The sequence below is a fragment of the Phocoena phocoena genome, chromosome 12, assembly GCF_963924675.1.
Source record: "Phocoena phocoena chromosome 12, mPhoPho1.1, whole genome shotgun sequence".
NCBI classification, from domain to species: domain Eukaryota; kingdom Metazoa; phylum Chordata; class Mammalia; order Artiodactyla; family Phocoenidae; genus Phocoena; species Phocoena phocoena.
In genome coordinates, this window is record NC_089230.1 from 55,464,947 (window position 1) to 55,491,402 (window position 26,456).

General features: G+C 35.8%; 1 pseudogene; it reads right to left on the reverse strand.

Annotated features, from left to right (window-relative positions):
- Window positions 1–17,547: 17,547 nt before the first annotated feature.
- Window positions 17,548–18,411, reverse strand: LOC136131881 (cerebral cavernous malformations 2 protein pseudogene; annotated as a pseudogene).
- Between the last annotated feature and the right edge of the window lie 8,045 nt (window positions 18,412–26,456).

The window sequence follows — 26,456 nt, forward strand, 5'->3', positions numbered from 1 at the left end:
GGAGTCAGTAAGAAATGAAAAACAAAGCAAAACAAAAAATGTCAAGGAGAAAGTGACACTTGAAGAAGAGAAACTGGGACAGAAATTACCATAGTGTGTTTGTGGAAAAGTGAACAGACTGACCTGAGTGTGATGAAAGGATAATTTTGAGAAGTGGGAAATAAACTTGGAATGCCAAACAGAGTAATAGTTTGGGGGATCTTAGAACCAGGACAATGAGATTATGGGCAACTCCTGTCACCCCTCTCATTGTCAGGAGAAAGGATAAGTAATATATTTAAGGTAGCAATTCTTAGAGTCAGTCTCATATTAAAATAAACAGGTATTCCTTGAGGGTAAGATTCCTTGGTTTAATACCATTGGATATTCTTTTAGGTGAACTTGATTTGAATTAGATGAATCATATTTTAGCACAATTTTAACTGATAAGACAGGAAAATATTCTGTGGCTAAAACAGAACAGTAGAAGTTGTGCTCAAATAGAGATACAGAATTTATTCAATCCACTCAGAAACACACAGAAGCATGTATACACACACAAAGGGACTTAGATATACAGGATGCTTTATATTAAAAGGGCTAACCAATTGCCAAATTGTATAATAAAAAATAGCTTTATATTATTTTCTTTCAGTATATATAATTGGTATAATGATATAAACTGAATTGAATCAATATGTGAAAGTATAATATATATAAAGATATATTATTGAAATAGATTATTATTTGCACAGCCTGTTCCTATAATGAGTCTGCGTACTATATTAGTAAGACTTTTCTGAGACAAGTAATCCTAATTGCACAGTTCATTTACTACCTTTGTGTATTTATTTTTGTCATTACTTAATATGGGAATTGCACTAGATAATATTGTCTCATTCCAGTATCAATATATTCAGGTATATAAATTTACCTGATTAAATATCATCTTGCATTATTTCCTTGTTTTGTATTTGTGAATTTTGCCTTCCAGATCGATTGTTTAGGTTTTTAGTATTCATGAACTATAACTTCTGGTCACTTTTCTTTGCCTAGAATATAGATGCGCATGAGTTTCACACTTTTCTCCCCGAAGGTTAATTATAGGCATCAATATTCTATCATCAATTAATTCAAAACTACCTACTGAGTCTCTCCTAGTTGCCTGACACTGTATCAAGTTCTGGAGCTCTGAAGAAATTGGCAAAGCCTATACTCTTGTGGAACATATTTTGTAGAAGGAGAAACAGACAAAAAACAGATGTGTACATATTTTTACATAAGTCTGATATAAAGCTAATTTAGAAACCTGCAAATTGTGATATATGGTTTACAGGGAACAACAGAAGAATCTGATAAAAATTAAGGTGGTGGAGGAGCATCAAGATGGCGGAAGAGTAAGACGCGGAGATCACCTTCCTCCCCACAAATACAACACAAATACATCTACATGTGGAGCAACTCCTACAGAACACCTACTGAACACTGGCAGAAGGCCTCAGACCTCCCAAAAGGCAAGAAACTCCCCAGGTACCTGGGTAGGGCAAAAGAAAAAAGAATAAACAGAGACTAAAAATAGGGACGGGCCCTGCACCAATGGGAGTGAGCCGTGAAGGAGGGAAACTTTCCACACACTAGGAAGCCCCTTCGCGGACGGAGACTGTGGGTGGCGGCGGCGGGAAGCTTCGAAGCCGCAGAAGCTTCGGGGCCGCGGAAGCTTCGGGCCGTGGAAGCTTCGGGGCCGCAGAGGAGAGCACAGCAATAGGGGTGTGGAAGGCAAAGCGGAGAGATTCCTGCACAGAGGATCAGTGCCGGCCGGCACTCACCAGACCGAGAGGCTTGTCTGCTCACCCGCCGGGGCGGGCGGGGTCTGGGAGCTGAGGCTCCGGCTTCGGTAGGAGCGCAGCGAGAGGACTGGGGTTGGCGGCATGAACACAGCCTGCAGGGGGTTACTCGCCACAGCTAGACGGGAGGGAGTCCGGGAAAAAGTCTGGAGCTGCCGAAGAGGTAAGAGACTTTTTCTTGCCTCTTTGTTTCCTGGTGCGGGAGGAGAAGGGATTAAGAACGCCGCTTTAACGAGCTCCAGAGACAGGCACGAGCTGCGGCTAAAAGCACGGGCCCTAGAGACGGGCATGAGACGCTAAGGCTGCTGCTGCCGACACCAAGAAGCCTGTGTGCAAGCACAGGTCACTATCCACAACCCCCCTCCCGGGAGCCTGTGCAGCCCGCCACTGCCAGGGACAACTTTCCCGGGAATACACACAGCGCGCCTCAGGCTAGTGCAATGTCATGCAGGCCTCTGCCGCCACAGGCTTGCCCCGCATCCGTACCCCTCCCTCCCCCGGGCCTGAGTGAGCCAGAGCCCCCGCCTCAGCTGCTCCTTTAACCCCATCCTGTCTGAGGGAAGAACAGACGCCCTCAGGCGACCTACACGCAGAGGCGGGTCCAAATCCAAAGCTGAACCTCAGGAGCTGTGGGAACAATGAAGAGAAAGGGAAATCCCTCCCATTAGCCTCAGAAGCAGCGGATTAAAGCTCCACAATCAACTTGATGTACCCTGCACCTGTGGAATACCTGAATAGGCAACGAATCATCCCAAATTGAGGAGGTGGACTTTGGGAGCAACGATATATATATTTTTTACCCTTTTTCTCTTTTTGTGAATGTGTATGCTTCTGTGTGTGATTTTGTCTGTATAGCTTTGCTTTCACCATTTGTCCTAGGGTTCTGTCTGTCCATTTTTTAAAATATTATTTAAAAACCTTTTTTTCTTAATAATTATTTTTTATTTTAATAACTTTATTTTATTTTATTTAACTTTTATTTTATTTTATTTTATCTTCTTCTTTCTTTTCTCTCTCCCTTTTATTCTGAGCTGTGTGGAGGACAGGATCTTGGTGCTCCAGCCAGGCATCAGGGCTGTGCCACTGAGGTGGGAGAGCCAAGTTCAGGACACTGGTCCACAAGAGACTTCCCAGCTCCATGTAATATCAAACGCTGAAAATCTCCCAGAGATCTCCATCTCAATGCCAAGACCCAGCTCCACTCAACGACCAGCAAGCTACAGTGCAGGACACCCTATGCCAAACAACTAGCAGGACAGGAACACAACCCCAAACATTAGCAGAGAGGCTGCTTAAAATCATAATAAGGCCACAGACACCTCAAAACACACCACCAGACGTGGACCTGCCCACCAGAAAGACAAGATCCAGCCTCATCCACCAGAACACAGGCACTAGTTCCCTCCACCACGAAGCCTACACAACCCACTGAACCAACCTTACCCACTGGAGACAGACACCAAAAACAATGGAAAGTACGAACCTGCAGTCTGTGAAAGGGAGACGCCAAACACAGTATGTTAAGCAAAATGAGAAGACAGAGAAACAACAGCAGATGAAGGAGCAAGGCAAAAACCCACCAGACCTAACAAATGAAGAGGAAATAGGCAGTCTACCTGAAAAAGAATTCAGAATAATGATAGTAAAGATGATCCAAAATCTTGGAAATAATATGGAAGAAATACAGGAAACATTTAGCAAGGATCTAGAAGAACTAAAGAGCAAACAATAGAGATGAACAACACCATAAATGAAATTAAAAATTCTCTACAAGGGATCAATACAAGAATAACTGAGGCAGAAGAACGGATAAGTGACCTGGAAGATAAAATAGTGGAAATAACAATTGCAGAGCAGAAAGAATGAAAAGAAAAATTGCAGAACAATTGCAGGAAAAAATAATGAAAAGAATTGAGGACAGTCTCAGAGACCTCTGAGACAACATTAAACACACCAACATTCGAATAATAGGGGTCCCAGAAGAAGAAGAGAAAAAGAAAGGGACTGAGAAAATATTTGAAGAGATTATAGGTGAAAACTTCCCTAATATGGGAAAGAAATAGTTAATCAAGTCCAGGAAGCACAGAGTCCCATACAGGATAAATCCAAGGAGAAGCATGCCAAGACACGTATTAATCAAACTATCAAAAATTAAATACAAGGAAAAAATATTACAAGCAGCAAGGGAAAAACAACAAGTAACACATAAGGGAATCCCCATAAGGTTAAGAGCTGATCTTTCAGCAGAAACTCTGCAAGCCAGAAGGGAGTGGCAGGACATATTTAAAGTGATGAAAGAGAAAAACCTACAACCAAGATTACTCTGCCCAGCAAGGATCTCATTCAGATTTGATGGAGAAATTAAAAGCTTTATAGACAAGCAAAAGCTAAGAGAATTCAGCACCACCATACCAGCTTTACAACAAATGCTAAAGGAACTTCTCTAGTCAGGAAACACAAGAGAAGGAAAAGACCTACAATAATAAACCCCAAACAATTAAGAAAATGGGAATAGGAACATACATATCGATAATTACCTAAAGTGTAAATGGATTAAGTGCTCCAACCAAAGACATAGACTGGCTGAATGGATACAAAAACAAGACCTGTATATATGCTGTCTACAAGAGACCCACTTCAGACCTAGGGACACTTACAGACTGAAAGTGAGGGCATGGAAAAAAGATATTCCATGCAAATGGAAATCAAAAGAAAGCTGGAGTAGCAAAGACAAATAGACTTTAAAACAAAGACTATTACAAGAGACAAAGAGGGACACTACATAATGATCAAGGGATCGATCCAAGAAGAAGATATAACAATTGTAAATATATATGCACCCAACATCGGAGCACCTGAATACATAAGGCAAATGCTAACAGCCATAAAAGGGGAAATCGACAGTAACACTATGTCATTCATAGTACGGGACTTTAACACCCCACTTTCACCAATGGACAGATCATCCTTGCATGATGTTTGCTGTTTGTGGCAAGTAATATAGTGTCAGATGGAGAGGGAGTGGGAGGAAACCTATTTTGAAGAACCACACTACCTTTGAGGAAAAAAATTATTTTTAAAATAAATATAATATAGCTTGGTATATTTTAAAGCTCCCAATTAACACTGATTAACTTTAAATCTTCTTATTTATACTGACCATGTGAGAATTAATAAGTAGTATAATAGAATAATCATTCTGGTAAATATTCATATAGTTAGTCAATTGCTTAGTCTGTCTTTAATACTTAGTCTGATATTTTTCTGAGGATGATGTAATTTTTAACCTGGAATCATGTTTAAAATTTTCATAAAATATTTTCGTCCTAATATTTTTTCTTTTAAATTGTCTTGTCATTTAAAATTGTGTACATAATGTATTTCCAATACACAAAAAGCAGAGAAAATAATATGACACAAATGTAGGGCTGATTATAGGTCATATGCTGATTTTCAGCTGTGCTGAGGGTTGGTGCCCCTAACTCCTGCATCGTTCAAGGTCTAATGGTATTTTGGATATTAATCCCTTATCAGATTGATGGTTTGCAAATATTTCCTCCCATTTTTTAGACTGCCTTTTCATTATGTTTGCTTCCTTTGCTGTGCAGAAGGTTTTAGTTTGATGTAGTCTCACTTGTTATTTTTGCTTTGTTGACTGTGCTTTCAGTGTCATATCCAAAAACGTCACTGACAAGACCAATGTCAATTTTTTTTCTTCCTTTCTTGGAAGGGAGTTTTACAGTTTCAGGTCCTGTGTTGAAGTTTTTAACTCACTTTGCATTTATTTTTGTGTATTGTGTAACAGTTCAATTTCATTCTTCTGCATGTAGCTGTCCAGTTTTCCCAACACGATTTATTGAAGAGATTTCCCTTTTCCGTTTGTATATTCTTGGCTTCTTTGTTATAAATTAATTGACCAGACACATGTGGGTTTATTTCTGGGCTCTGCATTTTGCTCCATTGGTCTATGAATCTATTTTTATGCCAGTGCCATATAGTTTTGATTGTTATACCTTTGCAGTATAGTTTGAAATCAAGAAGTGTGATGCCTCCAGCTTTGTTCTTCCTCAAGAAAGGCTGTTCAACATCTTTTGTGATTTTTTTTCTGTTTCTGTGAAAAATACCATCAGAATTTTGAAAGGGATTCCATTGACTCTGTAGATCACTTTGGTAGTATGGGCATTTTAACAATATTAATTCTTCCTATGAGCTCAGAATATCTTTTGATTTATTTCTTTTTATTTCAATTATTTTTAAAATAATAATTTCAATTATTTTTTAAAAGTGTCTTACAGTTTTCAGGGTACAGATCTTTCACCTCCTTAGTTAAATTTATTCCTAAGTATTTATTTTATCTTATTTTATTTTTGATGCTATTGTAAATGGGATTGTTTTCTTAATATCTTTTTCAGACAGTTGTTGTTAGTGTATAGAAATGCAACTAATTTTTGTATGTTAATTTTGTATCCTATAACTTTAATACATTTGTTTATTAGTTCTAATACCTTTTGGTGGAGTCTTTAGGGTTTTCTCTACATAAGATTATGTCTTCTGAAATAAGAGACAATTTATATTCTTCCTTTACAATCTTGATGTCTTTTATTTTTCATGCCTAATTGCTCTGTCTAGGACTCTAAGTACTATGTTGAATAGAAGTGGTGAGACTGGGTGCCCTTGTCTTGTTCCTAATCTTAGAGATAAAGCTTTCAGATTTTCATGTTTGAGTATGATATTAGTTGTGGGCTTGACATATATGGCCTTTATTATGAGGAGGTATACTCCTTCTGTACCTCATTTGTGGAGAGTTTCTATCATGAAAAGATGTTGAATTTTGTCAAATATTTTTTCTGTATCGAGATGAGCATATACATTTTATCCTTCATTCTGTTAATGTGGTATATCACTTATATTGATTTGCATATGTTGAACCATCCTTGCACCCCAGGGATTAATCCCACTAGATTATTCTCTATGATCTTTTAAATGTACTATTGAATTTGGTTTGCTATATTTTGTTGAGAATTTTTGCATATATGTTTATCAGGGGTATTCTTTTCTTGTAGTGCCCCATCTAGTTTGATATCAGAGTATTCTGGCCTTATAAAATAAGTTTGAGTCTGTTTCCTGTGGCATAGGCATGCATGACTCCTCCAGGGTCCCTCTGTGGGTGGAACTAGAGACACAGTCAAGGCCAAACAGGGATGTAGCTGAATCCGTAGGGAAATGAGGCTATTTCTGGGTCTGTAGCCAGGATCATAGTCATTAAGTTTGCCACCAGAGTATGGACCCATCTTCTCAAAGTATCTCTCTTCAGTCTTGGGCTTTGTCAGGTTTCATAACCTCTTACCTGGATCCCAGTGCTCACACAAAGGCACTTTTGTCCATGGATAGCTGCTAAATTATTATTGCTCTGGGGAGACACAAGTGGGGAACCTCCTATTCTATCATCTTTCTGACATCCCCCCTCCTTTATTAACAATTTTCAATAACTTCATCGAGTGTATAATTTCTAGTCAGGACTATGTTATTGCAGTAATGTGCCTATGTGCCTGTACCTATCTTGGTGGATATCATTTTATATATGATTCTAAAAGTTAGTATGCATTATGTACTGTAAACACAAAGCAATTTCATCAATTTATCAGAAGAAAAAAATTGCTTACCCTATTAAAAGCTATTTACTTGAAATTTATAGCACACATGATACTCAAAGTTGAAAAAGTATATGCATTCACAATTACAAACAAGGCTGGCATTTATCACTATTACGGTTTAAGATTGAAGTACGGGTTCTGGGGCAATGAGACAAAAGAAAATAAATAAATACAGTAAACACAGTAATATACTGTATATACAAAATAGTAAATACAAAAAAAAAATCAAATACAAAAAAAATCAAAAGCCATAAAGCAAGAAACTAAAGAAAATCAACTCAACTACCAATCTTACTCATAAATGCAACTGTAAAACTAAAAATAGCATATGATCCAATGAATCTAAACAGTGCTTTGAAAGAACATGTCATTGTAAATAGAGCTGCAATGAACATTTTGGTACATGACTCTTTTTGAATTATGGTTTTCTCAGGGTATATGCCCAGTAGTGGGATTGCTGGGTCATATGGTAGTTCTATTTGTAGTTTTTTAAGGAACCTCCATACTGTTCTCCACAGTGGCTATATCAATTCACATTCCCACCAAGAGTGCAAGAGGGTTCCCTTTTCTCCACACCCTCTCCAGCATTTATTGTTTCTAGATTTTTTGATGATGACCATTCTGATTGGTGTGAGATGATATCTCATTGTAGTTTTGATTTGCATTTCTCTAATGATTAATGAAGTTGAGCATTCTTTCATGTGTTTGTTGGCAGTCTGTACATCTTCTTTGGAGAAATGTCTATTTAGGTCTTCTGCCCATTTTTGGATTGGGTTGTTTGTTTTTTTGTTATTGAGCTGCATGAGCTGCTTATAAATTTTGGAGATTAATCCTTTGTCAGTTGCTTCATTTGCAAATATTTTCTCCCATTCTGAGGGTTGTCTTTTCGTCTTGTTTATTTACAATAGCCCAGAGATGGAAACAACCTAAGTGTCCATCATCAGATGAATGGATAAAGAAGATGTGGCACATATATACAATGGAATATTACTCAGCCATAAAAAGAAACAAAATTGAGCTATTTGTAATGAGGTGGATAGACCTAGAGTCTGTCATACGTAGTGAAGTAAGTCAGAAAGAGAAAGACAAATACTGTATGCTAACACATATATATGGAATTTAAGAAAAAAAATAATGTCATGAAGAACCTAGGGGTAAGACAGGAATAAAGACACAGACCTACTAGAGAACGGACGTGAGGATATGGGGAGGGGGAAGGGTGAGCTGTGACACAGCGAGAGAGAGGCATGGACATATATACACTACCAAACGTAAGATAGATAGCTAGTGGGAAGCAGCCGCATAGCACAGGGAGATCAGCTCAGTGTTTTGTGACCGCCTGGAGAGGTGGGATAGGGAGGGTGGGAGAGAGGGAGACACAAGAGGGAAAAGATATGGAAACATATGTATATGTATAACTGATTCACTTTGTTATAAAGCAGAAACTAACACACCATTGTAAAGCGATTATACTCCAATAAAGATGTAAAAAAAAAAAAAAAAGGAACATGTCATATCCAAAGTTTATCCTACCAATATTCAAGGTTGATTGGACTACTTTTTGTGCAATTGAAGAACATGTTCTCCATTTGCTGCTTCAGAGACTTCTCTACCCTTCCGTTCCCTATTCTAGGCCTAGGGAGGCTGACATCTATTGATCGCATGACTTTTTTCCGGACACTCTGGCTGCTCTTTGTGTTTGGCTAATGGAAGAGGCTGACAAGAGAATCAAGTGTACTCATTTCCTTGATTCTTCTTTCTAGGGCTCCAATTTTAGCAGGATCCATTCCTCTTCCAGTGGCTGCAACTCCTGGTAAGGGATTTATTTTGCAGACTTGAATTTTTCTCAGGTTCCAATAATACAATTCTTTTTACCTTTCACTTATGGGAGGTAATGGAGTTCTTCAGGTTTTAGTCCCTAGGGGCCTCACCGACCGTGGTTTGTTCCTTTAATCCTAACCACAAATCTAAGTATTGAATTTTTGTTTAGTTTATTTTTAATGATCTTACAAAATTATTAATATATGCATATATTCTACTTATTCTTCAGGAATTTTTTAATTTATATTTTTCACTAAATTAAGTCCTTTCATCTCTATTTTAAGATTATTAATGTAAACATTTTATAATTTTTTATTTAAAATCTCATTGTCTTACATTTATCTGCTTTCCTTTTTGAAATATTTATTTTTTTCACCCTTTTCTTAGTTCATAAATATCTATGCAGCTGCTTAATTTATACAGGTTTTCTGATAAAATATTTTGGTTTTGTTGATGAGTTATACCCTGTGATTTTCCTTCGTGTCAATATATGTTCATGTTTCTTTAATTTTAAGGTTTATCTCGTCATATTTTTTAACTCCTTGAGTTAATGTCTTTGTGAGTTATTTTAGTTTTTTCTTATTTTTCAATAAAGATATTTAAGTCTGTAAATTTCCACATAAGCTCTGCAATAAAGTTTTATTTCAAAAAATTTAAACTCTATTTTGATTTCATTTTTATATAAAATACATATTTGGCTTTTGCCTGATACTTGCATTAAATACCTGAGTTGGAAGATTTTGTTGTTTGGCTGTCCCTTTGTTGTTAATCCTAATGTAATACTAGTGAATTCTAGTCAGTGAATAGGTGTTGTAAGATTTTTCTTGTTTGTAGGTTAATGGTTTATCTTCATGATCAAATGTATGGTTTTTGTTGGGATTTCTTGTGTATTTGCAAGTCCAAGCTTTGCATTTGTCCTCTATGTCTTATTTATTTTAGGTCTGCTTGAAGATTTTTTAAGGTTTAAAGTTATCTCCTTTTTTAGTTTATTTTTACTTTCATACGTTTTGTTCAAGCAATCAAGTTTTCATTAACATTTTCTTCCTCAGTTTATACATTTCATGAGTTTTTTTATTTATTGAAAGGAATTTTTCATATTGCACTTCAAAATCTTTTCATGGGTTGATTATGCTAGTAGTAAAATGGCCTAAATTAAATATTGCAGTTCTTCCAAAAATAGTACTACTAAACAAGAAATTATGAGAAAATGAAAATTGCAACTAAGAAAACTTAAGAAAATTGAGAAACTCGTTTGTAATACAGTAAAATGCTAAATAAAAACTCAATTTGACATTCTAACACAGTGTGTGCAGTCCTCTGTAAATGACCAATGATGTTATTCTGTCATCATTAATTGACTGTGATCTTTGAACCTATTTCCTAATAGTTAAGATGATTTTGTGTTGACCTGAACACAGGGTCTTATTCAAGCTCTCCTGCAGTGTATGACTCTCCTTTTAGGGTTAGACAAGGTTGTGTCATCTATGGCCATGGCTTAATTTGTCATGGCACTGCAGTACATATGGTACCAGTACTTTTCTTTAAATCTATTTTCTACGTGATTCACACTAGTACATGAAAGTGTTATAGAATGTCATAACAGAAATGCAGGAATATTTTTTTAATAGATCTTTATTGGAATATAATTGCTTCACAATACTGTGTTAGTTTCTGTTGCACAACAAAGTGAAACAGCCATATGCATACACGTCCCCATATCCCCTCATCCCCTCCCTCTTGAGCCTCCCTCCCACCCTCCCTATCCCACCCCTCTAGGTCATCGCAAAGCGCCGAGCCAAGTTCCCTGTACTATGCTGCTGCTTCCCACCAGCCAACTATTTTACATTCCGTGGTGTATATATGTCGATGTTACTCTCACTTCGCCTCAGCTTCGCGCTCCCACCCCATGTCCTCAAGTCCATTTTCTATGTCTCCCTCTTTATTCCTGCCCTGCAACTAGGTTCATCAGTACCATTTTTTTTTTTTTTTTTTAGATTCCATATATATGTGTTAGCATACGGTATTTGTTTTTCTCTTTCTGACTTACTTCACTCTGCCTGACAGACCCTAGGTCCATCCACCTCACTACAAATAACTTAATTTTGTTTCTTTTTATGGCTGAGTAATATTCCATTGTATATATGTGCCACATCTTCTTTATCCAGTCAAATGTAGATGGGCATTTCCGTTGGTTCCATGTCCTGGCTATTGTAAATAGTGCTGCAATGAACATTGTGGTACGTAACTCATTTTGAATTATGGTTTTCTCAGGGTATATGCCCAGTGTGGGATTGCTGGGTCATATGGTAGTTCTATTTTTAGTTTTTTAAGGGAACTCCATACTGTTTTCCATAGTGGTTGTATCAATTTACATTCCCACCAACAGAGCAGGAGGGGTCTCTTTTCACCACACCCTTTCCAGTATTTATTGTTTCTAGATTTTTTAATCATGGCCCTTCTGACTGGCATGAGGTGATACCTCGTTGTAGTTTTGATTTGCATTTCTCTAATAATTAGTGATGTTGAGAATCTTTTCATGTGCCTCTTGGCCATCTGTATATCTTTCTTGGTAAAATGTCTATTTCGGTCTTCCACCCATTTTTTAACTGGATTGTTTGTTTTTTTGATATTGAGCTCCATGGGCTGTTTGTATATATTGCAGGTTAATCCTTTGTCTGTATTTTCATTTGCAAATATTTTCTCCCATTCTGAAGGTTGTCTTTTTGTCTTGTTTATGGTTTCCTTTGCTGTGCAAAAGCTTTTAAATAAGTCCCATTCCTTTATCTTTGTTTTTATTTCCGTTACTCTAGGAAGTGGGTGAAGAAAAGATCTTGCTGTGGTTTATGTCAAAGAGTGTTTTTCCTGTGTTTTCCTCTAAGAGTTTTTATAGTGTCTGGTCTTACATTTAAGCCTTTAATCCATTTGGAGTTTATTTTTGTGTATGGTGTTAGGTAGTGTTCTAATTTCTTTCTTTTACATGTAGCTGTCCAATTTTCCCAGCACCACTTATTGAAGAGGCTGTCTTTTCTCCGTTGTATGTTCTTCCCTCCTTTGTCGTAAATTAGCTGCCCATATGTGCGTGGCTTTATCTCTGGACATTCTATCTTGTACCATTGATCTATATTTTTGTTTTTGTGCCAGTACCATACTGTCTTGATTACTGTAGATTTGTGGTATAGTTTGAAGTCAGAGAGCCTGATTCCTCCAACTCCATTTTTCTTTCTCAAGATTGCTTTGGCTACTCAGGGTCTTTTGTGTTTCCATATGAACTGTAAAATTTTTGTTCTAATTCTGTGAAGAATGCCATTGGTATTTTGATAGGGGTTGCATTGAATCTGTAGATTGCTTTGAGTAGTATAGTCATTTTGACAATATTGATTCTTCCAATCCAAGAACATAGTATATTTCTCCATCTGTTTATGTCATCTTTGATTTCTTTCATCAGTGTTTTATAGTTTTATGAGTACAATTATTTCACCTCCTTACGTAGGTTTATTCCTAGGTATTTTATTCTTTTTGTTGCAATGGTAAATGGGATTGCTTCCTTCATTTCTTTTTCTGATTTTCGTTTCTGGTGTATAGGAATGCCAGAGATTTCTGCGCATTGATTTTGTATCTTGCAACCTTACCAAATTCTATGCTTAGTTCTAGTAGTTTTCTGGTGGCATCTTTAGGATTTTCCATGTATAGTATCATGTCATCAGCAAATAGTGACAGTTCTGCTTCTTCTTTTCCAATTTGTATTTCTTTAATTTCTTTTTCTTCTCTGATTACTGGGGCTAGGACTTCCAAAACTTCCAAAACTCTTATGTTGAATAAGAGTGGTGAGAGTGGAGATCCTTGACTTATTCCTGATCTTAGTGGAAATGCTTTCAGTTTTTCACCATTGAGTATGATGCTTGCTGTGGGTTTGTCATATATGGGCTTTATTATGTTGAGGTAGGTTTCTTCTATGCCCCTTTTCTGGAGAGTTTTTATCATAATTGGGTGTTAAATTTTAGCAAAAGCTTTTTCTGCATCTATTGAGATGATCGTATGGTTTTTATTCCTTAATTTGTTAATGTGGTATATCACACTGATTGATTTGCGTATATTGAAGAATCACTGCATCCTCAGGGTAAATCCCACTTGATCATGGTGTATGATCCTTTTAATGTGCTGTTGGATTCTGTTTGCTAGCATTTTGTTCAGGATTTTTGCAACTATTTTCATCAGTGATATTGGTTTATAATTTTCTTTTTTTGCAGTATCTCTTTCTGGTTTTGGTATCAGTGTGATCATGGCTTTGTAGAATAAATTTGGGAGTGTTTCTCCCTCTGCGATATTTTGGAAGAATTTTAGAAGGATTGGTGTTAGCTCTTCTCTAAATGTTTGGTAGAATTTGCCTGTCAAGCCATCTGGTCCTGGACTTTTGTTTGTTGGAATATTTTTAATTATGGTTTCAATTTCATTACTTGTGATAGGTCTGTTTATATTTTCTAATTCTTCCTGGTTCAGTCTTGGAAAGTTGTACCTTTCCAAGAATTTGTCCACTTCTTCACGGTTGTCCATATTATTGGCATGTAGTTGTTTGTAGTAGTCTCTTATAGTCCTTTGTATTTCTGCATTGTCAGTTGTGATTTCTCCTTTTTCATTTCTAATTTTATTTATTTGCATCCTCTCCCATTTTTTCTTGATGAGTCTGGCTAGCTAAGGGTTTATCAATTTTGTTTATCTTCTCAAAGAACCAGACTTTTAGTTTTATTGAGCTTTGCTGTTGTTTTCTTTCTTTCTATTTCATTTATTTCTGCTCCGATCTTTATGATTTATTTCCTTCTACTGCCCTTGGGTTTTCTTTGTTCTTTCTCTAGGTTAGATTGTTTATTTGAGATTTTTCTTGTTTCTTGAGGTGAGATTGTATTGCTATGAACTTCCCTTTTAGAACTGCTTTTCCTGTGTGCCTTAGGTTTTGGGTTGTTGTGTTTTCATTGTCATTTGTTTCAATGTATTTTTTTATTTCTTCTTTGATTCCTTCAGTGATCTCTTAGTTACTTAGTAGCTCACTGTTTAGCCTCCATATATTTTTGTTTTTTCTGGTTTTTTCGTGTAATTGATTTCCAATCTCATAGTGTTGTGGTCAGAAAAGGTGCTTGATATGATTTCAATTTTCTTAAAATTACTGAAGCTTGATTTGTGACCCAAGATGTGCTCTATCCTGGAGAATGTTCCATGTGCATTTGAGAAGAAAGTGTATTCTGCCACTTTTGGGTGGAATGTTCTATAGGTATCAATTAGATCTATCTGCTCTATTGTGTCATTTAAAGCTTGTGTTTCCTTATTTATTTTCTGTTTGGATGATCTGTTCATTGGTGTAAGTGGGGTGTTAAAGTCCCCTCCTATTTTTGTGTTACTGTCAATTTCTCCTTTCACGGTTGTTAGCATTTGCCTTATGTACTGAGGTGCTCCTATGTTGGGAGCATAAACATTTATAATTGTTATATCTTCTTCTTAGATTGATCCTTTGATCATTATGTACTGTCCCTCCTTATCTTTTGTAACAGTCTTTATTTTATAGTCTATTTTATCTGATACGAGTATTGCTACTCCAGCTTTCTTTTGATTTCCATTTGCATGGAATATCTTTTTCCATCCCTTCACTTTCAGTCTGTATGTGTCCCTAGGTCTGAAGTGGGTCTCTTGTAGACAGCATATATGTGGGTCTTGTTTTTGTATCCATTCAGTGAGCTTGTGTCTTTTGGTTGGGGCATTTAATCCATTTACATTCAAGGTTATCGATATGTATGTTCCTACTACCATTTTATTAATTGTTTTGGGTTTGTTTTTGTGGATCTTTTTCTCCTCTTGTGTTTCCCACTTAGAGAAGTTTCTTTAGCATTGGTTGTAAAGCTGGTTTGGTGGTGCTGAATTGTCTTAGCTTTTGCTTGTCTGAAAAGCTTTTGACTTCTCCATTGAATCTGAATGAGATCCTTGATGGACAGAGTAATCTTGGTTGTAGGTATTTCCCTTTCATCATTTTAAGTATATTCTGCCACTCCCTTCTGGCCTGCAGAGTTTCCGCAGAAAAATCAGCTGATAATCTTATGGGGATTCCTTTGTATATTATTTTTTGGTTTTTCCTTTTTGCTTTTAATATTTTTTCTTTGAACTTAATTTTTGTTAGATTGATTAGTATGTGTCTTGGTGTGTTTTTCCTAGGTTTTATCCTGTATAGGACTCTCTCTGCTTCCTGGACTTGGGTGTCTATTTCTTTTCTTATGTTAGGGAAATTTTCAATTATAATCTCTTCAAATATTTTCTCAGATCCTTTCTTTTTCTCTTCTTCTTCTGGGACCCCTATAATTCAGATGTTGGTGCGTTTAGTGTTGTCCCAGAGGAATTTTTGAAAATCAGTCCTTTAGATTACTTGCAATGACAATATAAAATAAACAGTTACAGAGGAAAGACTTCAATATTAAAGAAACAAGGTTCCTAACTCAAAACCATATAAAAATAGAAATTTATCTCACATGTGCATGTATCTATGTATGTATGTGTGTGTGTGTGTATATATATATATATATGTGTGTGTGTGTTATTTATTTTTTTCAATCTGAAAGAAATGTGTCCAGAGCACTTGATATTATCTACTGAAAATAATATCAGAAGAAGAAATAACAATTGTTTATAAACTAAAAAAACTAGCAGTTTTACTCAGCTTTCTATCTCTTTCAAACTTATAAATCTGGGGATCTGCTGGTACAAGTGAAGAGTACAGATAAAAACAAGAATGCCCTGTGTAAGAGAGGTTAATGAGTCACATAATTTTCTAGCAGTCTTGAGTAAAGGCATAGGAGTATGGAGCCTCGTTATGAATTTCATTTATCTATCATTTCTCCCAAGCCATGACCTTCCTTGCCTTCAGGGAAATTTGGAAAATTTGGAGAATGGCCTTTTGTGGAGAGGGACACACACAGTGCCCATTTGGAATAACAGTTTTGCCTCTCTTAAAGCCATTTGGCTTGATTTGAGAGAAAAAGAATCCTTAGTAGATTTTAATGAAAGTATCAATAAAGGGCCCATCATCTTCTGATGATAAATTATCACAAATTTTCTGATGTAGAAAGGAATCTCAGCAAAGAAGAGTAGATACACTTTATGTCTCTTCCACTCTGTGGAATCTCTTCTGGTGTTAATCATAGATTGAGCCAATAATAAAATGTTTAGTTACATAGTGCAATGAACTATTTCTTGATGTAAAAGCCTGATTTAGAAGTTTCTATTGTTCGTGTATTAATTTATGCAAAGTCAGGACTAGTACAATAATTTTTGATGAGCCTAGGAAGCTTTCACTATAACATCACCCCTCTACCTCTACCCAAAACCCTGCACTTTAGGAATCTCATTGACTTTTTGTCAGTTAACTTGGAAATAAAGAATTTTTACTGCCAACATCTAAATTTTTAGGCAATGAACAAGTCAACAAAATATATATTTCTCCAAAATTGTGACATTACCTATGAGACCATCAGAAAATTTTCTTACATGAACCCTCCTCACACATAACTGGTATCCAAAGAATTCTTCTTGAACAAATAAAGTAATTAGAAATATGTAGCACTGTATCTTTACAAAACATTTTATGGAGGATGTGAGTAATAAGGAAGGATTTCTAAAACAAGGCAGCAGGAGAAAGAATATTTCAGTCAATGTAGCAGGAAATGAAAATATCTGCAAAGTTTAGTTTAATATGATCATAAATGAGTTATTTTATATTGCTTTATATATTGTTTCTCAATATAAAAGTGCTCCTTAACAGGAGAGGGACATCTGTGCCTGGAGTTTGTTGCCCAGCCCCCAGCCCAGCCCAGGGATAGGAAGTGTGGATGCACAGAGGTCACAGGAACCTCTTCCTGGGAAGGATGGGCCAAGACTAAGGGGGTGGGTGGGGATGGCAAAGCACCCAGGCCTTGCCCCTACTGTGATGATGCATGCAGTCACTGTCCATCACCCTGATGGTCTCCAGGAAGTCTTCCAAGTACTAGCTGTCCTCTTGAGGGATGAGGGGCCTCGGCCCCAGCAGCAGGAACTTGTGGTTGTCTGCATTGAGCTGCCGCTTGTGGATGGCAAACTCTGGACTGAGGCCCTTTGCGGTACTGGGGCCCCAGGGCGGCCAACTGCTGGGTCTCCTGGGAGGAAAGCCGGGTGTACTGTGTCAGTGCAGAGGCCGTCAGCAGCTAGGGGTCCAGCGCTCTGAGCGCTCTCGTTGGTGGTCAGGGCACTTGGCGATGTCCATACGCAGGAGGCCAGGCAAGGTGCCACCTGTGCGTGCACTTACCAAGGAAGGTGCCCGCTTCAGCTTCATGGGATCCTCTAATGTTCACTTTTGTGAGAGAACCAGTCATTTTTGTGATGGGACAGAAGTGGTGGTAGGTTTTGAGACACCTTCCAATATTGCTCTGCCCTGAAAGTCCATGGTGGACTCCACATAAAGTATGTGGAAGACTTGGCAGAACAGGAACCAGGATCACCAGGCAGCTGGCCTCCACAGGCCCCACTCTGCTCTCGGACACGAAGCCTTTCCTGAGGCCTCTGGAGCTCTCCACAGACAGACTCGGGCTGAAGAAATGCCGGGGTCCTGGGCTCTTCAGTCCCACCAGGTGCAAGGCATCATACTGGAGGTTGGAGACAGAGACAGACAGTGTCATGGATGGGACCTGAGATGGTGTTCTCCTTGTCCCTCCGGGCCAGCTGGACATTGTAGGTGGACAGGCTGGTCACAGCATCGTGCTTGGAGAGCTGGTGGGCTCTTTGCACCGTCAGTGAAGTTCAGGATTTCCTTACTACTTGAGGCAGTCAGGTGTCCTGGTACATATTGTACGTTAACTAACCTCAGCGCTTCACTTCCTTCTCTGGGTACTGGCTCAGCAGTACGTGGGGCTTGGTGTGCTTGGCAGGGACAGCACCACTGTGTCCAGGTCTTTCTGTCACATTCAGCTAGGCTTTCTTTTCTCCACTTTTTCACCTTTTAGGAATACTCATTTAAATGGCAAAACAATTCCAGGTTTCTTGATTTTCTTGCCCCTCTTCCATGTCCCCGCAAGCAGCCGCCGGTCAAAATTGAGTAAGATTAGCATAAATTCTATTCATCAAATTAATACATTAACCATGTCTCAATTCAGTGTTTTATCCTAGTCATAGAGAGGAGGATTTGGGGCTTTATTATAAGGAGTGCAGTTTTTACAGATCTTATATACAAAAGGCAGTTGATAGCAGTTTGTATGTTTGGTAGTTTATAAAGTTAAAAACTCCACAGTTCAGGAGTTCTGTACCATTTTGTCTTTAATTTTAAGTATACAGATTTAATCTATTCATGGGCATAATAAAACTAACACACTGAGGCACACAAAAGAATTTTGGTAACAAATTTAAAAGACATTCTTAGATATCAGTATTTACTATGATAGATTTTAAATTTTTTCCAGATGTTAAGGAATAATATGTAGGAAAGTTAAAAAAAAAACTGATGAATTAATATGTTGCTACTAAACCTGAACTACCAACTGTCTAAAATCCATTGACAGAAATAGTATTATGTTATACATTTTTATTTTACTTAACAGGATAATATGCATAATTTCCTCTTCCATTGAAGTCCCCCAACAATCAAGTCTAGAAAACTGAGAAAGGATGAGGCACTATTTAAATAAAATAACTCAGGTAATTCAAAATTATATCAACATATTATAGTTCCTATTTAAGTTTTTTCCAACATTAATAGAAATACTTTTATCTCATGAAAAAAATTAATTATATTTCCAATTTTTTTCTCTGCTATGTAATTTAGATTCAAAATTTTAATGAAAATTATAAAACTTAAAGATTTTTCATCTTTAAATAAGACATTACCCAATATTGACAATGAGGTTTAAAATAAAATGGTAAAAATTTTAAATTAAAACTATAATAAATGATTAACAAGCAGTACATATTTAGTGTTTGAATAGTTCTAGGAGTAGTTCATTATTACACATTTGTGAGTCATTTCAAATCCTCCGGATTCCAAAACATTTTTGTGGTTTTATTGACATCATTCACCAGGAATTTATAATATAATTTACTGTTTTTGTGTATTTCTGTAGTTTTTTCATTATACTCTGATTTTATAATATCAATGAAATTTTCCATCATGTTATATATACCTATGTCTATGTAGTATTTTATTTAAATGAACAAAATAATTATCATTTTAATGTTGAACTACTTCAATTACTTTAAGTAATTTTATAGAAATATGTAATTTCAAAACATTTTTCCAAGTCTGCATTTTTGCTTTAGTAACCTCACTATAATTTAAATAATAAATGTGTACTTTGATACTATATACATTTATGTGATAAAACTTTTCCTGACAGAAAATGTTTTTTACTCTATGAATATGTTAATAAAAAGTAAAAATATATCTGAACAGATGCTTATAAAAATAATTCTTAAGGCAGTCTATGAATAAAATATAAATTCAGAGTAGTTTCAATCATACTGTTATACTTTACTTTCAAAATTGGAATGTGGTATCTTCATTAATTTGTCTTAGTGATGTAGAGAAGAACATAAAAATACTTTTCAGAGCATGTCTACATATATCATATTGGAAATCAGGCATCATAAACAATATGGAAATTCTCATGGCATTCTGTTTTTGCATTTAAACTCGCCACATGTGTTATTACCTTACAAACAGTGCTATTTCATTTAAATGTTTCACCCTATTTGTTTACTAACCATTTTAAATTGGTTATGGTTAATTATTTTAATTTTACCTACTAAAAAAGCAAATAAATACATACAAGAGTTCAAAGATAATATATGATTTTGGAAACATTTTCCAAAGAAACCTGTTCTAAGGATCAAACCACTGAATGCTCAACATTGAACATAATGCAGATGGCTAAGCATAATGCAGCTTTTCAAATTTGGAATTCTTCAGTAGTACATGTAAAAGGTGTGTGTATGAAGAAGGGACCAAAAGTAATGAAAAGGCAAAATTTGATAACTGTCCAGAGAATTCAAATTCCTGTAGTCAGTTATTATTACTTTAATTTATTCCTGATATAAGCCTTGGGCCACATCTAGTACTATCAAAATCTCACATGCATGCTTAAGATTGGTTTAAAACCAATTTGCAATCCTGCTGGCATCTGTTAAAATGTTTCTGCATAGAAGCCCTAAGGTCGGGGGAGTCATACTGGAGTATGTGTATGATAGAGCTGATTTTCATCTGGTCTGGGAAAATTCTATCCTTATCTCTGGGGATACTGGAGGTTGGCTTTGACCAAGGTAATCTCTGTGGGATTTATCATGTGTAGTTTAAAGTCTAAAGATCTCCTAGACACTCCTAGGGCTTGGTTTACTGATGGTTTTTACCTGGTGTAGCCTATGAGATATGGCAATGTTTAACTACATTGCCAGACATGTGTAATCCCCCTTCCTTACTTCTGCCTTGAGTGCTCATGAGACCCAGATTCCTTGCACAGATCTTGATGCCTCAACTGATGTTGAAGCCTGGCCCATGTGCATTAAGGATTCTGGGGAGATTGTACCTGAATATATTTCAGACCTCCAAAACTTGCCTGTACTCTCTTTCTATTGCTGTGTCTTATTGATACTTTCACTTTAAATAAAGAGCATTATGTGAGTATGCTTTGGGAAGCCTCATGAGTCCTTTGAAATATCCAAACTTGGGAAATCTGTGTAGTATTTAATTCAACTTTTCTTGCTCAGGACTAGGGTGAGGCAAGGCAAGAGCCTAGGACCCAAAATTTAAGGAGGCACTCACTTTCAAGAATCTGAGAATACCTCCTTTAATTCTGTACCTCATTTCTTATCCTCGTCCAAGACCTTCTATCTTTATAGTCTCAAGTATCTTTCCAATTAAATATTTAGGATAACTCAGATTTAGACTTCTAGCAATGTGTCTTTATTGTCTTTCCTGCCTTTGTGTTATTACCAAGGTAATCTTTATGAATTTTCAACCACTTCTTCATTTAAATCTATTGATATCATATCTATTGATCTTCTCAACACCACTGCCATTAAAACAATTTTAAACACTCTGTTGAAATAAATAATGCTAAAATTTTAGTGAGAAAAAAATTGTTTAGAACCTGCCTCAATGATTTTGTTAATTCTAGAATCCTTTATTTAATGGCTGAATCTAGGTACTATTCAGCCATTAAATAAAGGAAATCCTGCCATTTGCAACAACATAGATGAACAACATAGGGCTTGTGGTTTTTGTTTCTGATCCAGAAGTTTGATGCTAATGATGGCAATATCTTGCAAAGTCAAAGGCTTCGGAACACTTGGGCAAACTATTCAGTGTAGAATTCTACATATTAGAGAGTAGTTTAAAGCCTTGAACTACAAATAACCCTCTTCAAGGTAAGAGCATTAACATTAGGTCTATAGCACTTGTTAAAATATGCACGTAATACTTAGTTGATGATTACTGCGTATTAAAATAGAAAATATAATAAACTGTAAGAGTTTATTAAAAATGTCACATATACAGAGTATTACAGACAATTTCAAGTTTGAAATATTCTTTGTAACCTCTGTTGATATCCTTCTTGAGTTAGTCTCTACAAGGATTTATAAACTTAAGAGATTCATTTTAATTGTGATGGCATTTTCCCACCATGAGCTAGTCCATTAAAATCACATTGAATGAGATTGCAGGTAAAGTGTTCAGCTGTTGGTTAATTCTCAAGCCAAGATAAAATCATTTAACTCCACGTGTCCTGCTATGATTTAAAGTAACTATCTCAAACACTAGTCAGTGAAATGTGAAACTGTTAAGTGCTTTCCTTGGAGGCTTGATATCTAGCATAGTAATATATTTTCAATTTAGAAGAACATTCAGAATAAAATTCTAGGAAAGTATTTCCATTTTTTATTTTTAGTAATCTATTTAATTAATTCTTAAAATAATATTACAGTTTACTTCAACCTTTTTTCCCCTAGTAAGAAAGCAAGGATTTTTAAAATTATATCTTTATTTCCTAAATACTAATTTCCTATATAGCCCATCATTTGTCAATGACAAAGAATTTCACATTGATAGAGATTCATTTAAATATATCATGCTTGATACCAATATTCATGATACATAGAATGGTATTCTGATATTGAGATTAGATTATTCTTATCCATGAAGAGTTTTATATCCCCAAAGCACTCATAACACAGATATAAAGTCTAATTGCTAATTAATTGTATATTAATTTTATAAAAATGTTGTTATATATTCAATCTTCATTTTTATTATAATGTTTACAATGCACTGTTACATAAAATACAGAATAAGTATGGAACAATGACATGGGTTTTGGAAGCACTAGCTAATTTTCAAACTTCAATGTATGTTTTCTTGGTAAACTTCGTCAAAAATTTTTCCTCCTTGAGCATCAGTTTCTTCATCTAAAATGGGAAAACTCCTACCATACAGGAATATTTTAAGATTAGGCTTCCTATTTTGCAAACCATAAGATATTACAGCAACATAAGTGAAACTCATGGAATAAATTACATATAAAAGTAAACAAAAGGAAAAATTATCCTAATAGACAAAATTTATTGAATCCAGTTATATGTGGCTGATGAGCTACATTAATGTTTCAATCTTGATTCATAAACTAAATAAAATGTATATATGAATTTCCATCTTCCACCATGAGTTTAGAGATCTGGAAGAAGTGTTGCTAGCACTCGTCCATAAAAAAAAATAGAACAAAAAATTTCATCAACAGATGAATATATATATAGATCTAGATACTATACAGCCATTAAATAAAGGAACTCCTGCCATTTGCAACAACATAGATGAACCTTGAGGATATTATGCTGAATGGAATAAGTCAGAGAAAGACAAACACTGCATAATCTCACTTATATATGGAATCTGAAAAAACAAATTCATAAAAACAGAGATCAAGATGGTGGCTGCCAGAGGTATGGCTTAGGGTAGGATAATGGATGAAAGTGGTCAAAAGGTACAATGTCCAGTTATAAGATAAATAAGTTTGGGGGATGTAGTGTACAACATGATGACTGTAGGTAACAATACTGTACTGTATCTTTGAAAATTGCTAAGAGACTAGACTTTAAAAGTTCTCATCACAGGAATGAACAATTTTAAGTATGTGAAGTGATTGATGGTAACTAAACTTATTGTGGTAATCATTTCACTACATACGTATATATCAAACCATCTTGTTGTACACCTTAAACTTATACAATGTTATAAGTCGACTGTACTTCAGTAAAACAGGATAAAGAAAATTCCAAATACTGATGAAAGAAAAAAAAATTCCTAGTTAAATGGAGAAAAAAAAAACCCTTATTTATGGATTTAAAGATTCAATATCACTAATATACTAGTCTTCCCCATTTGATGTATAGAGCCAATGGAATTCCAGTCAAATTCCCACTATATTTTTGGACCTTGAATAGCCTTACCAACTTTTCAAAAAGAAAAATAGGGCTTCTCTGGTGGCCCAGTGGTTACGAATCCACCTGCCAACGCTGGGGACACAGGTTTGAGCCCTGGTCCGGGAAGATCCCACATGCCACAGAGCAACTAAGCCCACGTGCCACAACTACTGAGCCTGCACTCTAAAGCCTGTGAGCCACAACTACTGAGCCTGACTGCTGCGACTACCGAAGCCCATGTGCCTAGAGCCCGTGCTCTGCAACAAGAGAAGCCACTGCAATGAGAAGCCCGCACACCGCAACAAAGAATAGGCCCTGCTCGCCACAACTAGAGAAAGCCCGTGCACACCAACAAAGACCCAATGCAGCCAAAAATGAATAAGTAAATTTATTTAAAAAAAAAGAAAAAGGAAAGAAAAATAAATATGAAAGACTCAGAGTACCCACTTTCAAATCTTTTTATAAAGTTATGGTAATCAAGACTATACACAGGAAGAACTAAGGGATTTTTTTTCCTTTCTTTTTTTTCACAGTGAGAAACTGGTGGGGATCCTGAAGGTAAAACTCATGGAATTTTGGTGGCCTGCCTAACACTGGGATCCCCAGAGGTCATAACTTTCAAGATACTCCACACTGAGCTGCCAGCAGTTCTTCAATTACAGTTTAAGTCTGCCTACTTGTACTGGTGCCAGCAGTGGCTTCTGCTCCAAGTAAGTAGTGATTTTCTGTGATTCTCCATATCTGAGTCTGTTCAGGTTTGTGGGCAGCAGCTTGCCCTTTGTTTAGCGTTTTTTATCATGAGGATGGAAGTGCTAACATCCACACTATTTACATGTCAGAGCAGAAATATAGGCATTTATTTTTTAGAAACAAAATAGTCAAAGAGACTTAAAATTTTCAAATGTTATTCTATGGAAAATATTTTTCAGTGTATCACAAAAGCTAATAATTGAATGAACGCTTCTAACTGACTTGGTGTTATATGTATTAATCACATGTATACCTAAGAAAGCTACACAATGTGGAAAGTGCTGCTTTAGTTTGTTGACTGTCTGGAAAATTGAATCTAATTTGCGGATTCATTAAAAAAATTTTTTTAATTATCTAGTCTATGCAAGTTCAAAGGGACTATTGCCATTGCACCAGATTTTTCTTATACATATATACATAATCCCAAATTTTAGAATCATCTTCAAATGCTTTACATTTTATCTCTGCCCAGACATCTTTTATTTACCCTTAAGGGATTTTATTTTAATTTTTAATGTGCAAAGATGGTGTTAAAATGAAATTCTTAGTTAGGAATGAAGTAGAATGTTCAATTCTTCATTGGTAACATATTTCCACCTACCCCAATTTAAAGAAAATCATAATCACATCAGAAGAGAAAACAGTTCTGAGATCTTCACAGATACTGAGGGGATTGGCAGTTTTCTGCTAAAGCAGGGGCACCCATACTATTCTGGATATCAGAACTATCAATAGCCATAGCAAGGCTGATTGTAGTCTTTGAGCCATAGAATATATTTGGAGAGCTGGCCATTATGAGCTTTAGAGAAAAAGCCATATAGTCAATAATGGTTACATTTAAAATTTTATACACACACACACACACACACACACACACACACACATATTGGTTTAGGAAAATTGAAACAGAGTATTTTGCCTTCTTAAAATAATATTTCTATTATCAGCTTCTCTTATTAGTATTGATAAAATCTCTTTTTAGTATCTATACCAATAATAATTTTGTAATTGTCACATAGAACTTGTTTTACCTACTGTAGCTTCTTGATATTCCAAATTAGACTATGTAATGTCAAACCTTTCTAAAATTCAGAAATGATAAAACCGACTCCCAAGATGCCAAACTAAAATCCAAAATTCTTGGCCAGTCATTCAAGTCTTAATAATCAGATTTCTGGTAACCTTAAGTTTTATTATATAGTGAAACTACAATTCACATACACCATGTACACCCATTCTGAAATATAGGTTCTTCCTTATACCTAACTCAAATTTATTAGACTTTTTTTGTAATAATAAAATTGTGCTGTTTTCTTTATACAGATCTTAAACAATGTTCTTTACTGTTATTTCTAGGTATTTTATAGTTGGTGTTGCTGTTGAAATGGGGAATCATTTTCCATTAAATTTTCTGTTTAATGCATAAAGATATTTGCATATATTTATCTAATCTCTGGACACTTTAATAACATTATTTTGGAAGGTTAGGTTGATTTCCTTTTGTTTCATAGGTCAAAAATTATTATATCTCTATCCCTCTGTAGATAGAGTTTCAGTTTCAAGTCAAGGGAATTTAATCTAATCCAATCTAATAAAAAATTTCAAGAAAAGGAGTTCAACTCTCTCAGTTTTCTAGGTAGACTACGCTCCCTATAGCAATTATATCTACCGAAGAATTTTTTAGAGAGACATTTTCACTTGATGGTTTTCTAAGCCTATTAGTCCAAAATGACATGTATAGAGCAAATAATTTATTTAGAAATCATCTCAGGAGCGCAGTGAGGGACTAGGGGAGCGATATAGTCATTCAAGGTTATGATAGTAATTAAGTTAACACATTGGAAAAATAGGGTTTTATCCCACTAGTGACCCTTGGAGAGACTTATAAAATTCACCTCAGAATTATCCCCCCTAAAGTCAAAAAAGTTGTGGTATTTACCCA